The sequence below is a fragment of the Balaenoptera acutorostrata genome, chromosome 19 (genome assembly GCF_949987535.1).
Source record: "Balaenoptera acutorostrata chromosome 19, mBalAcu1.1, whole genome shotgun sequence".
Classification (NCBI taxonomy): domain Eukaryota; kingdom Metazoa; phylum Chordata; class Mammalia; order Artiodactyla; family Balaenopteridae; genus Balaenoptera; species Balaenoptera acutorostrata.
Genome location: NC_080082.1, coordinates 14,847,722 through 14,861,467, shown reverse-complemented (window position 1 = coordinate 14,861,467; position 13,746 = coordinate 14,847,722). Strand labels below are relative to the sequence as shown.

Here is a 13,746-nt window from a genome sequence, read left to right as displayed (position 1 = left end):
GTTAAGCCCCCTGTATTCCTCGTGACCAGAGATGACCACTGTTACCATTTTGTTGTGCTGAATTTCCTTCCAGACTTTTTTTTAATGTGTACTAAACATACTGATTTGTAAAACATGTTATTTTATTTAATAGACCATCCAGCTTCAAGATTTAAAACATAGCACACAATGGTGATGGAAATTGTCTGTATCTTGACTGTATCAGTGTTAATATCCTGGTTGCAATATTGTATTATATGTCTGCAAAATGTTATCTTTGGTGGTGGGAGCACTAAAATCAGTTTCATTAGGAAATATAAAATATGAAACATATTGGAAAACAACATTTTTCCATATTTTAAAATTTAATTTTTTGAATAAGTGATATAGTCACAAGGTTCAGAAAATTTTAAATAAACAGAGTCATAATAAGTTTCGTCCTTATTTATCATCTCTGCAATCCACCCTGCCTTATCCCCTATGGGGTCACTGTTTTTAGTGTCCTGTGTATCCTTCCACACTTTCTCTAGGCGTATACAAGTAAATTGGAATACAGATTTATATTCCCCATTAATACGAAAAATAGCATAAAATCACAGTTTTGTACTTTTCTTTTTTCTTTCACAATGTATGTATATTGGGAAATATTGGGGAGCTTTCCATATATGAACACAGAGAAATACCTCTCTGTTTCTCTGTCTCTCTCTTTCCACCTCCCTCTCTCTCTCTCTCTCTCTCTCTCTCTCTCTCTCTCTCTTTCTCTCCTGCTACATAGTATTCCAACATATGGTTATACCATAATTTTTGCCCCCAAATTTTGTCTATCACTAAGGCATTGGTTAATCAATTAATTAATTGCTTAATAAATAAATTATGGTATAGTTTGAAGGACACTGGGAGAGAAGCCCGGGGGCAGGACACCTTCCCCCAGGAAGCAGTGGCAGAAGACACGGGGGCTGCCAGCAGAGGCTTGCCCAGAGGGTGAGTAGTAGAGCCCACCAGGTAGAGAGACGCATGAGCCATCCTCCAAAAGTAGTGAAGGTGACCCCACTGCTGACAAGAACACATTGCTTCTAGAAGCAGAGAGTGACAATGAGGTTCTCTCCCAGCCCACACTTCTCGCTCAGGCTCGTGACTCAGCCTCCCTACTGCTCCCTTCCAGTATTTCTACATCAAAGCCTTCCCTTTAAGAATCAGAGGTTCCCATTGACTAAATCCTCCCTTTCTGAGGCCACCTTATCCATGCTTCAGTAGCCATAAGTTGATGACTCCCAAATGTACATCTCTAGTCTAGACTTCTCTTCTGAACTTCAGAGTTGCACATCCAGCTGCCTTCTTGCATCTCCACTTGGAGGTCTCAAAAGCACCACCAATTCTTCATTTCCAAGATATCACTCACGTTACATCTTCCCATATCTGGCCTTCTTCCAGTGTTCCTTCTCGCAGAGAATGGCGTCTCCATCCAACTGCACAAGCTGCAAACCTAAGACATCTTCAGTACCTCCTTTTCCTGCATTTCCCCATATCCAGTCTGCCCAAATATCCTCTGGATGTGGCCCCTTCCATCTCCACTGCTCATTCTAATACAAGTAACCACAGGTTACCACAATCTCTTTTAACTGGTACGTTGCAGCCAAAGTGTTTCTTTTTTTTTTTTTTTTAACTTGAAATCTTATGTTGTCACTTGCTTAAACCCTTTAATAACTTTCCATTGCTTTTAAAATTGAACAGAATTCCTAGCATGGCCTTTAAGGTCCTACATGGTCAGACCCTGCCTACTTTCCTCCATTCTTACCTTGCACCACACAGCTGCCGGCTCTTGGGGCTTTCCTACTGCAAGGTCATGCTCCCTCCTGCCATAGGCCTTTTGCTCACACTTTTCGTTCTGTCTGTATCATTAACTTCTATTCAGTCTTTAAAGCACAACTCATAGAAGTCTTCTGCTGACCCTCTGCTTTGGTCAGCTTCCTTTTCTTCATTGCTCTGATCTCATTTTGTTTTATATATATATATATATATATATATATATTCCTTTGAGTGTTTCCAACATTTGATCAGCATCTGTCTCCTCCACTAGGCTGTAAGCAACCTGAGTCTAGGGACTGCCTGTTTTTGCTTATCATTGTCACACAGAAATTAAATTTTGAATAAATGAATGACTGCTCGTGGCATAACAATGCACGGTGCCTCTTTACAACCCTTACCATCTCCTTGGAGACACAGCCCTATCTCTTGCTTCCTGGGGGTGCTGCAGAGGAAGAAGCATCCACCAGCCAGGAGCTTGTGCTTTGGAGTCAGGGAGATCTGGGCCTGTTTTGGCGCTGCCATTTACCAGCTGCGGATTCTTGAGCAAGTCCCTTTATCTCTCTGAACTTAAGTTTCCCAGTCTTTAAAAGAGGGTTACCAAAAAAAAAAAAAAAAAAAAAAAAAAAAGAGGGTTACCACTTACCTCATAAGGTTGTTGTTGTTGTTTTAGTCACACCCAGTACATTTAATATATATATATTTTAAAGAATCATCTTGGGGACTTCCGTGGTGGTCCAGTGGTTAAGACTCCGTGCTCCCAATGCAGGGGCCCGGGTTCAATCCCTGGTCGGGGAACTAAGATCCCACATGCCACAACTAAGCCCGCGCGCCACAACCAGAGAAGCCCACGCACTGCAACGAAGAGCCTACACGCCGCCACAACAAAGACCCATTGCAGCCAAAATAAATAAATAAATAAATTTATTTATTTTTAAAAAACGTCATTGTGGGGACAATTAGAAACTTGGAAAATGGACAGTGTATTAGATGATTCTTTTTTTTTTTGCCCACACTGCATGCATGCCGGATCTTAGTTCCTTGACCAGGGATCGAACCTGTGCCCCCTGCATTGGAAGCACGGAGTCTTAACCGCTGGACCGCCAGGGAAGTCCCCACAATGACTTTTTTTAGTGTTTCTTTTTTGAATCTAGGATCCAATCAAAGTTCACCCATTGCGTTTAGATGTCATACGTCTTTAGTCTCCTTTAATTTAAAGCACTTCACCTTACTTTTTAAATCTTTTGTCTGTCATGATATTAACACTTTTGAAGAGTCCAGGCCCATTGTCTGGTAGAATGTCCTCTGTTCAGCGTTTGCTGCCTCCTTTTTAGATTCAGGTGAGACATTTTTGGTGAGAGGACCACATCAACGAGGATGTGTACTTCCCCATACACTCAACCGGGGGCATACAGTATCAATTTGTCCCAGGATTGGTGATGCTAAATTCAATCACTTGGTTAAGGTGGTGTTACCTAACAGAGCTGTGATGGGGGATTAAATGAAGGAATGTACCCAAGGGGTCTGGTCCATAAACCTTAGTTCTTCCCCGTTCCCCTTCAGCCTTCACTTTGGGGCAGATACACGACATTCTTTTTTTTTTTTTAAGATTTTTTGATGTGGACCATTTTTAAAGTCTTTATTGAATTTGTTACAGTAATGCTTCTAGGGGCTTCCCTGGTGGCTCAGTGATTAAGAATCCGCCTACCAATGCAGGGGACATGGGTTCGAGCCCTGGTCCTGGGAAGATCCCACATGCTGCAGAGCAACTAAGCCCATGCGCCACAACTACTGAGCCCATGAGCCACAACTACTGGAGCCTGCGCGCCTGGAGCCCGTCGTCTGCAGCAAGAGAAGCCACCACGGTGAGAAGCCCACGTACTGCAATGAGGAGTAACCCCTGCTTGCCGCAATTAGAGAAAGCCCTCGTGCAGCAACGAAGACCCAACACAGCCAAATAAATAAATAAATAAATAATAAATAAATAAATTCTTAAAGAAAAATAATGCTTCTGTTTTAGGTTTTAGTTTCTTGGCTCTGAGGCATGTGGGTTCTTAGCTCCCTGACCAGGGATCAAACCCACACCCTCTGCATTGGAAGGTGAAGGCTTAACCACTGGACTGGCAGGGAAGTCCCAAGATACACAACATTCTTGACTACACTTTCTCACCACAAGTGCCTCTTGGTGGGACTGGTAGTTATCACTAATTTGAGAGTACTTTTTTTAAAAATTAATTTTATTTATTTGGTTGTGCTCGGTCTTAGTTACAACACCTGGGCTCCTTAGTTGTGGCATGCGAACTCTTAGTTGCGGCGTGCATGTGGGACCTAGTTCCCTGACCAGGAATAAAACCTGGGCCCCCTGCATTGGGAGTGCAGAGTCTTACCCACTGTGCCACCAGGGAAGTCCCAAACTTGAGACTACTTTTTAAAAAAAAATTTTAGTATGAAACTTTCAGGGGACTTCCCTGGTGGTCCATTGGTTAAGACTCTGCACTCTCAATGCAGAGGGCAAGGGTTCGATCCCTGGTCGGGGAACTAAGATCCCTCATGCCACATGGCGTGGCCGAAAAAAAAAAAGATAAGTGTGAATAAAATATAATTTTAAAAAATTTTTATTATGAAACTTTCAAATATACACAAAAGTAGAGAGAGTAGTTTAATGACTCTCAATGTATTTATCACCCAGTTCAAAAAAATTATCACCATTTTACCAGTAAGCTTTGTAATTACTTTTGAGTTTTATCCTTTGAGCCTCTTCTTTTCTTTCCCTAATACACAGGTCTTTGAATTCTGCAGGGGACATTTGGGAAAACTTTCCACCTATGAATTTTCCTTGTTCCATTGGTCCAGCTTGCAGGTAAGTGCTAATGATAAATGCATGCTGTTGGAGATAGTAGGCACTGGTTCAGCATGTCCAGAAATGCTGCGGCACTTCTCAGACTGCACACCAGTTACCTGGGGGTCATGTGAAATTACAAATTCTGACTACATAGCTCTGGAATGGGGTCTGAAATTCTGCATTTCCAAACAGACTTCTAGGTAATGCCAGTGGTGCTGGTCTGAGAAAGTGCTTTGAGCAGGGAAGTGTTCTTAGAGGGTAAAATCTTGATATTTTGGATACAGACGATAAGAAACATCTGATAAGAAAGAAAGAAGCTAAGTAATGCCTGAGGTTCCTTCCAGCACTTAAATTCTTTGAGTCTTTGTTCCTAACCTCTAGCAATTGCAGAAGTAACTAAGCACAATGACTCCACTCCTACTTCTAGGAAGAAGCAAGCTTGAATTAAAGACTTGAAACCCCTGCATAAAATTGCAGTAGGTTTGTTCCAGTTCCTCCTATATAATCAACAATCCTAGGGTCGAGTTCGAGGCAATGGAAGCACTGCCCAGACTGTCACACAGATTTTTCCTTACCTTTTAAAATATTTGTTTCTGTAGGCAGGCAGATGTATAATTAAAGCAAAGATGAACCAGTCTGTGGAGGTGTGGCCCAATAATTTTTAATTCTCTAAGCACCCAGGTGACAGTTCATTATAGTCCTGAGAAATGAGAGGAGTGGTTAGAAAGTTCCAAAATATTTGCTCATGCTTTCACCTTAGATTATCATGTTGGTGTGGAATTTGGTCAATCAGCCACCACATATTAAGCATCTACTATGTGGACAAACAAGACAGAAACATCCTAGTGGTAGAGGAGACAGAAAATAAACATGCAAACAACTAAGACAATTTCAGATACTGAGACATGTTCTAAAGAATTGAAACAGACCCTGCTTTTCCTTGTTTCAGGCTTTACCTCCTTTTTTTTTCTTTCTCCTTTCCTCTCCTTTTTTTCCCCTTTCTGTCAGTCCTTCCCATGAACTTAATTAGCATTAGATGATTGAGAAGGCTTACAAAGATAGCTCTCAAAAGAACCCTTTCAACTGCTACCAAAATAACACTACACGAGCAATTACAAGAAAGAGGCATGAATACCCCAATATATCCCACCCTTTTAAACTGCAGTGTTTTGCAGCAATTACAGATAAAGAAAATTGCAGCCTGGGACAATACCATAACCATATACCCCTTTCTTCTCTTGCCTTATAAAAACTCCAGTTCTGCTTCAGCTCGGGGAGTTAGCTAATTTTGAGGTGCTACCTGACACGCATCAGCTGAATATCTGAATTACTTTATTTTTTGTTCCTTGACAGAATATAAAATAGACCATTTTAAGGGGGAGAGACTTCTTTAGTTCGGATGGTCAGGGAAAATGTCTCTGAGGAGGATTCATTTGAATCGAGACTAAATAATAATAAGGTCAGCTTGAGATAATTTGGGGTAGAATGTTCTAAGCAGGAACCACACATACAAAGTCCAGGAAATTTGGTAGAAAGTGGAGAACATGGATGCAGGTGAGTGAATGAGGAGAGAAGGGCCACGTGGGTTGGAAACCCCTGGAGGTTTCTGTTTTGTTTGTTTTAACAGCTTTATTAAGACATAATTCAGAGAATTCCCTGGCGGTCCAGTGGTTGGGACTCCGCACTTTCACTGCCAAGGGCCCAGGTTCAACCCCTGGTCAGGGAACTAGGATCCTGCAAGCTGCACGGCGAAAAAAGACATAATTCATATACGATTCACCCATTTAAAGTGTACAATTCAACGGTTTTTAATATGTTCACAGAATTGTGAAACCATCACCACCATCAAGTTTAGAACATTTTCATCACCCCCAAAAGAATTCCCATAGCCATTAATATTCACTTTCTACCTTCACACCCTGCCCTCACACCCAGCCCTAGGCAACTACTAATATATTTTCTGTCTGTATGAATATGCCTATTCTGGCCATTTCATGTAAATGGAATAATACAATATATAGTCTTCTGTGACTGACTTTTTTCACTTAGCATAATGTTTGCAAGGTTTATCCATGTTGTAGCATGTATCAGTACTTCATTCCTTTTCACACAGAATAGTATTACACTGTATAAATATGCTACTTGTGTTTATCCATTCATCAGTTGATGAACATTTGGGTTGTTTCCACTTTTTGGCTATTATGAATAATGTTGCTATGAACATTAACATGCAAGATTTTGTATACAAGTGTGGGTAAATGGTTGTATTTCTCTTGGGCACATAACTAGGAGTGAGATTGCTATATGGTGACTCTATGTTTAACCTTTTGAGGAACTGCCGAACATTTATTATCTTTTTATTTCAGCAATCTTAGTGGGTATCTCATTGTGTTTTTTTTTTTTTTTATGGCTGTGTTGGGTCTTCATTTCTGTGCGAGGGCTTTCTCTAGTCGCGGCGAGCGGGGGCCACTCTTCATCGCAATGCGCGGGCCTCTCACTATCGCGGCCTCTCTTGTTGTGGAGCACAGGCTCCAGACACGCAGGCTCAGTAGTTGTGGCTCACGGGCCCAGTAGCTCCGCGGCATGTGGGATCTTCCCAGACCAGGGCTCGAACCCGTGTCCCCTGCATTGGCAGGCAGACTCTCAACCACTGCGCCACCAGGGAAGCCCGTGTTTTTTTATTTACTGTTTTTTTTACAGTTTTATTAAGATATAATTGACATATAGCACTGTATAATTTTTATTTATTTAAATTGAAGTATAGTTGATTTACAATGTTGTGTTAGTTTCACATGTACAGCAAAGTGATTCAGTTACACATATATATATTTAAATTAGGTTATTTGGGCTTCCCTGGTGGCACAGTGGTTGAGAATCTGCCTGCCAATGCAGGGGACACGGGTTCGAGCCCTGGTCTGGGAAGATCCCACATGCCGCGGAGCAGCTGAGCCCGTGAGCCACAACTACTGAGCCTGCGCGTCTGGAGCTTGTGCTCCGCCAACAAGAGAGGCTGCGATAGTGAGAGGCCCGCGCACCGCGATGAAGAGTGGCCCCCGCTTGCCACAACTAGAGAAAGCCCTCGCACAGAAACGAAGACCCAACACAGCCAAAAATAAATAAATAAATAAATTTTAAATTAGGTTATTTATCTTTTTATTGTTGAAGTGTAACAGTTCTTCATATATTCCAGATACAAGTTCCTTATCAGATATATGATTTGCACATATTTTCTCCCATTCTGCAGGTTGTCTTTTCAGTTTCTTGATGGTGTCCTTTGAAACACAAAAGTTTTTAATTTTAATTAAGTTCGACATCTCTTTTTTCTTTAGTTGCATGTGCTTTCAATGTCATACCCTAGAAACCACTGCCTAACCAAGAGTCATGAAGACTTACTTCTATGTTTTCTTTTTTTTTTTTTTTTTTTTTCTTTTTTTTTTTTTTCTATGTTTTCTTCTCAGAGTTTTATAGTCTTAGCTCTTACATGAGAGGCCTATGGTAATAGATCATAGTTAATTTTTGTATATGGTGTGAGGTAGAGGTCCAACTGCATTCTTTTACATATGGATATCAAATTGTCCTAGCACCATTTGTTGAAAAAACTATTCTTTCCTGGGACTTCCCTGGTGGCACAGTGATTCAGAATCCGCCTGCCAGTGCAGGGGACGTGGGTTCGAGCCCTGGTCCAGGAAGATCCCACATGCTGCAGAGCAACTAAGCCCATGCACCACAACTACTGAGCCTGCGCTCTAGAGCCCACAAGCCACAACTACTGAAGTCCGCCTAGAGCCCGTGCCCTGCAACAAGAGAAGCCCCCACAGTGAGAAGCACACGCACCACAACAAAGAGTAGCCCCTGCTCGCCACAACTAGAGAAAGCCCACGCACAGCATCGAAGACCCAATGCAGCCAAAAATAAATAAATATAAATAAATTTATTAAAAAACAAAAACACTATTCTTTCCTCATTGAGTTGTCTTGGCACCCTTTCAAAGATCATTTGACCATTTATGCGTAGATTGATTGATCTATTCCATTGATCTATTTGTCTTCATACTACTACTACATTGTCTTTTTTTTTTTTTATAAATTTATTTATTTATTTTTCGGCTGTGTTGGGTCTTCGATGCTGTGTGCGGGCTTTCTCTAGTTGCGGTGAGCAGGGGCTACTCTTTGTTGCGGTGCGTGTGCTTCTCACTGCGGTGGCTTCTCTTTGTTGCGGAGCACAGGCTCTAGGCACACGGGCTGCAGTAGTTGTGGCCCGTGGTCTCTACAGCACAGGCTCAGTAGTTGTGGTGCACGGGCTTATTTGCTCCATGGCACGTGAGATCTTCCCGGACCAGGGCTCGAACCCATGTCCCCTGCATTGGCAGGTGGATTCTTAACCACTGCGCCACCAGGGAAGTCCCTACATTGTCTTAATTTCTGTAGCTCTGTAGTAAATTTTGAATCAGAACTTTGTTTTTTCCCACAGTATTTTAGTATCAGCTTGTCAGTTTCTGCAAAAAAAGCCACCTGGGATTTTGATAGGGATTACATTGAATCTGTAGATCAGCTTGGGGAGTATTACCCTTTTAACAGTATTAAGTCTTCTGATCTATGAACATAGGATATTTTTCCATTTATTTAGATCTTTTTATTTCTTTCAACAGTTTTTTATACTTTTCAATATACAGGTTTTACACTTCTTTTGTTAAATTTATTACTAAGTACTTTATTTTTGATGCTATTGTAAATTAAATTGTTTTTTGAATTTCATTTTTGGATTGTTTGCTAGTATGTAGAAGTAGAATTGGTGTTTGTTTATTCATCTTGTATCCTGCAACCTTGCTAAACTCCTTTATTAGTTCTAATATATTTTTAGTGGATTCCTTAGGATCTTCTGTATATGAGATAATGTTATCTGCAAATAAAGATCATTTTACTTCTTCCTTTTCAATCTGGATGCCATTTCTTTCTTGCTCAATTGCCCTGGATAGAATCTCCAATATATTATTGAATAAAAGGGTGAGAATGGACTTCCTTGTCTTGGTCCTGGTCTTGTGGGGGAAAGTATTCATTTCTTCACCATTATGATATTAGCTGTGGGTTTTTTATAGATGTTCTTTGTTTCAGTTTAAGGAAGTTCCCTTCTATTCTTAGGTTACTGAGTATTTTTTTTTAATAGTGTATTTATTTATTTATTTATTTATTTATTTATTTATGGCTGTGTTGGGTCTTCGTTTCTGTGCGAGAGCCTTCTCTAGTTGTGGCAAGCGGGGGCCACTCTTCATCGCGGTGCACGGGCCTCTCACTATCGCGGCCTCTCTTGTTGCGGAGCACAGGCTCCAGACGCGCAGGCTCAGTAGTTGTGGCTCACGGGCCCAGTTGCTCCGCGGCATGTGGGATCTTCCCTGACCAGGGCTCGAACCCATGTCCCCTGCATTGGCAGGCAGATTCTCAGCCACTGCGCCACCAGGGAAGTCCTACTGAGTATTTTTAATCATGAAACGTTTTTGGATTTTCGTCAAATGCTTTTTTTTTTTCTTGCACCTATTGAGATGATGAAATGGTTTTTGTCCTTTATTCTATTAATGTGGTGCATTAAATTAATTGATTTTCCAATGTAAAATCAACCGTGCATTCCTAGGATAATTCCCACTTGGTTATGGTGTATAATTCTCTTTATATACTACTGCATTCAGTTGACTAGTATTTGTTGAGGCTTTTGTGTCCATATTCATAAGAGATAATGGTATGTAGGGTTTTTTGGTAACATGTCTTTCTGGTTTTTGTATCAGAGTAACACTGGCTTCATAGAACGAATTGAGAAGTGTTTCCTCCTCTCCTATATTTTGGAAGAGTTTGAGAGGATTCATATTAATTCTTTAAGTGTTTTGTGAAATTCACCAGTAAAGTCATCTGGGCTTGGGAGTTTCTTTGGGGGAAGTTTTAAATTACTAATCCAATCTCTTTACTTGTTATAGGCCTTTCCAGACTTTCTGTTTCTTCTTTAGTTGATTCTGGTAGTTTGTGTCTTCCTAGGACTTTGTCCATTTCGTTTGTTATATAATTCGTTGGCATATGTTTCTTCATGGTATTCTCTTATAATTCTTTTTTTTCCTGTAAGGTCAGTAGTAATGCCCCCTCTTTCATTTCTGATTTTAGTCTTCTCTCTTCTTGGTCAGTCTAGCTAAAAGTTTGTCAATTTTGTTGATCTTTTCAAAGAATGAAATTAGGTTTTATTTTTTTCCCCTCCTGTTCTCTATTTCGATAATTTCCACTCTAATTTTTATTGTTTTCTTCTTTCTGCTTGCTCTGGGTTTTGTTTGCTTTTTCCCCCCCTGTTACTTAAGGTGGAAATTTAGTTTATTGATTTGAGATCTTTCTTTCTTTTTTTTTTTTTTAACGTTGGCATTTATAGCTAAAAATTTCCCTCTGAACACTGTTTTAGCTCCATCCTATAAGTTTTGGTATTTTGTGTCTTCATTTTTATTTGTTGTTGTTTTTTTAAACATTTTCTAACTCCCTTATTGATATTCTCTGTTGGATGAGATGTTGTCAACATACCTTCCTTTCATTCCTTATAAATATGGTGTCCTTTAGTTCTTTGAACATATTTACAATAGGGACTTTGAAGTTTTTGTTAAGTTCAACATCTAGGCCCCCACCAAAGCAGTTTCTGTTGCCTAATTTTTTTTTTCTTCTTGTCATGGGTCACGCTTTCCTGTTTCTTTGCATGTCTCATAATTTTTTTGTTGAAAATGGAACATTGCTACAATAATATATTGTAGCAACTCTGGATATTGATCCCTCTCTCACCTGGGGCTTATTTTCTTATTTATTTTTTCAGTGACTTGCCTGGACTAGTTCACAGAAATCTATCAATATTTTATCCACAGTGTGTAGTCTCTGATGTTGCTCCTCAAAGAGTGAAGCTTTGACTATGTGCACAGTCTTCTGACCACCAGGGATTATTGTAGTTTTACCAGTGCTCTCTTTCCCTGGTCTCCCTGTTAAGCTGCTAGGTGATCTGATTCTACTGTAACACTCAGAGCCTTTAGCCTCCAGTAATTGCTAGCTGACTGCTCTGTTGTTTTTGGCAAAGTCTGGGGCATAAAATTGTTCCACAGTGTGATCCAGCTAAAGTCAGGCCCCTTTGTGGGGGCAGTCTTTGAGGCTTGCTCTGAGCTCAGAAGGGCCCTTCTTATCTGTCTCTTTCCCTGGTTTACTCTCTTAAACTTCTAGCTGGGCTACTATTTTGTTTGTTGCTGCTAGTTTAATGGAGCTAAGGGCCTCCTCTTAACTGTTTGCCACCAAACTCTCCATTGTTTTTGACAATACCCTTATGCATGAACTTCCCCACATTGTCTTCCTAATAAAGTATGTCCTCTTAGGGAGAGCTACTGAGCTCTCTGTTCTTTTTTTTTTTTTTTTTAATTTATTTATTTATTTATTTATTTTTGGCTGCGCTGGCCCTTCGTTGCTGCGCATGGGCTTTCTCTAGTTGTGGCAAGCAGGGGCTACTCTTTGTTGTGGTGCACAGGCTTCTCTTGTTGTGGAGCACGGGCTCTAGGCATGCGGGCTCAGTAGTTGTGGCTCGCAGGCTCTAGAGTGCAGGCTCAGTAGTTGCGGGGCACGGGCTTAGTTGTTCCGTGGCATGTGGGATCTTCCTGGACCAGGGATTGAACCCATGTCCCCTGCATTGGCAGGCGGATTCTTAACCACTGTGCCACCAGAGAAGTGTCTGAGCTCTCTGTTCTTATGGCCTCCCTCTCCCCCACCCTCCAACAGAATGCCTGTACTACTGCATTAGAGTAGGGCAGGGGAAGGGACTGTGGTCCACTTCTTCTGAAGTGATAAACCTGTGTTGCTCCACAAGTGGGGCATTGGATGTGGATGGCAGCCCCTAGTCTTTTGGGCTTGCCCTCCTGGCATGGAATCTATGAGTGAGCTGGGGTGGGGGCAATTGGGACCCAATATTCTCAGCTTTCTGTGCCTAGGTGAAGCTTGCACCCTATGAGTGGGACCTGGGATTTGGAAGGGAGTCCCAGTCCAGGCCCCTGCCAGAAAGAGGGATGATATGCTGGCCACTTGCCCTTCCTTGGGTGAAACCATAGTCCTAAACTAGGAGCTGAAGGGAAAGGGAGTCCTATTTTCTTTGACCTCCCTGCTTGAAGTAGAATTTATGTCACAGTAAGCTGGGAGGAGATAGAATCAGACAGTGGCTCAAATACCATAGACTCTTACTGTTCTTATCAAGATTTACTAAACTTTCGGGCTTCCCCGGTAGCACAGTGGTTAAGAATCCGCCTGCCAATGCAGGAGACACGGGTTCGATCCCTGGCCCAGGAAGATCCCACATGCCGTGGAGCAACTAAGCCCATGTGCCACAACTACTGAGCCTGCGCTCTAGAGCCCGTGAGCCACAATTACTGAGCCCATGTGCCACAACTACTGAAGCCCACGCGCCTAGAGCCTGTGCTCCACAACAAGAGAAGCCACTGCAGTGAGAAACCCATGCACCACAACGAAGAGTAGCCCCCGCTCACCGCAACTAGAGAAAGCCCGCGCACAGTGAAGACACAACGCAACCAAAAATAAAATGAATAAAAATAAAATAAATAAATTAAAAAAAAAAAAAAAAAAAAAAAAAGATTTACTAAACTTTCTTGAATAAATGTTTCTCCATTTTCTGTATACTCTTGGGACAATATCCAGAGATTTTAAATGGTTGGTTTAAAAAAAAATAATTTTCACTAGTTAAATGTTTCAGTGGGGAGATGAGCTTCTCATGCTGCCATTCCAGAAGTGTGGTCACCTTAGGGGTTTTATTTCCCCATCTCTTTTTAGTATGAAAAATTCTAAACAGCAAAGTTGGAAGAATTTCACAGTGAATACCCATATTCTCCTTACTAAGATTCTACCATTAACATTTTGTTATAATTGTTGTATCATATCTGTCCATTTATCTATCATTCACTCTGATGTATTTTTGGATGCAATGCAAAGTAACTTGCAGACATCAGTAACTTCTAAATTCTCCCGCATGTGTATCATTAACTAGAATTCAATATTTGTTTGCAGTTTTTTTTTTCTTTTGAGGTAAATTTTGCATACAATGAAGTACATAAATCTTAGGTGTAC

At 41.1% G+C, this 13,746-nt stretch overlaps 1 long non-coding RNA gene across 1 annotated transcript in view; it reads left to right on the top strand.

Annotated features, from left to right (window-relative positions):
* Positions 1-13,746, top strand: part of LOC130705723 (uncharacterized) — a 93,990-nt gene that overhangs the window by 15,681 nt on the left and 64,563 nt on the right. Inside the window, exons 3-4 of the long non-coding RNA XR_009006101.1 lie at positions 3,440-3,647; positions 4,565-4,642. This is a non-coding gene — a long non-coding RNA (uncharacterized LOC130705723). The remainder of the gene's footprint in view (positions 1-3,439; positions 3,648-4,564; positions 4,643-13,746) is intronic.